The sequence below is a fragment of the Hippocampus comes genome, unplaced genomic scaffold (genome assembly GCF_001891065.2).
Source record: "Hippocampus comes isolate QL1 unplaced genomic scaffold, H_comes_QL1_v1.1 C16899312, whole genome shotgun sequence".
NCBI classification, from domain to species: Eukaryota; Metazoa; Chordata; class Actinopteri; order Syngnathiformes; family Syngnathidae; genus Hippocampus; species Hippocampus comes.
Window position 1 is genome coordinate 1 of NW_017840764.1, and position 1147 is coordinate 1147.

General features: G+C 49.1%; 1 pseudogene; it reads left to right on the forward strand.

Moving 5' to 3' along the window:
* The first annotated feature begins 9 nt into the window (after positions 1-9).
* On the forward strand, positions 10-1124 carry LOC109509436 (3-oxoacyl-[acyl-carrier-protein] synthase, mitochondrial pseudogene; annotated as a pseudogene).
* Positions 1125-1147: the final 23 nt, after the last annotated feature.

Genomic DNA, 1147 nt, shown 5'->3' on the forward strand with positions numbered 1-1147 from the left:
GAAGGTACGGGAAGACGCCAGTATGTCTTCACTGTCGTTTTGGGCTAAACTTCAACTAAGGCAGAGTGGAAGTCTCCTGTTTCAAATAAATGCATGTGCTTGTCCAAGCCAGACTTTGAGGTGGCACAGCACTGACAGACGAAGAAGGGTTGTTATTACTGGCGTAGGTCTTGTGTGTCCTCTGGGCATAGGGACGGATTTACCTTGGAACAACCTAATTAAGGGCCAGAGTGGAATTGTGGCTCTTAGCTCGGAGGATTATAAAACAATTCCCTGCAAAGTAGCAGCCTTGGTACCCAGAGGAAATGCAGAAGGTCAATTTAATGAGGAAATGTTTGTATCTCGCGGAGAGGTAAATAGCATGTCACCAGCCACGGTGATGGCACTTGCAGCTGCTAAGCTTGCCCTGGAGGACTCAGGGTGGTACCCTACAACCGCAAAGGAACAACTCAGCACTGGTGTAGCTGTTGGCATGGGCATGGTGTCGCTGGATGAAATAGTATCTACCTCTGTAGCCTTCCAAAAAAAGGGCTACAAGAAGATAAGCCCCTTTTTTGTGCCTCGTATTCTTGTAAACATGGCTGCTGGGCATATAAGTATCAAGCACAATCTAAAGGGTCCGAACCACGCTGTATCCACAGCATGCACCACCGGCGCACATGCGATCGGGGATGCTGCAAGATTTATCGCCCATGGTGATGCAGTTGCTATGGTTACGGGTGGGACAGAGTCCTGCGTTGGGCCGCTGTCAATAGCTGGGTTTGCAAGAGCACGTGCTCTTGCCACCAACTGGAATGACCATCCCAAATTAGCTTCAAGACCCTTTCATCCAGAAAGAGATGGTTTTGTGATGGGTGAGGGATCAGCTGTGATCCTGTTGGAAGAACTGGAGCATGCAGTAAAGCGCGGAGCCAGAATGTATGCGGAGGTGCTGGGATATGGACTCTCAGGAGATGCCAACCACATTACCACGCCTGCTGCAGATGGAGATGGAGCATTTAGGTAAACGGATTGAAGTATGTGTACGATATGTGTTGAAGAAAAGAATTACAACGAGAGCTGCGAGCAACTATATGGGGCCTTCGTAGCCCTGTCAACGTTCGGGTACCGCCATGTTGGGATACTGGCACATTGGAATTGGATTTTT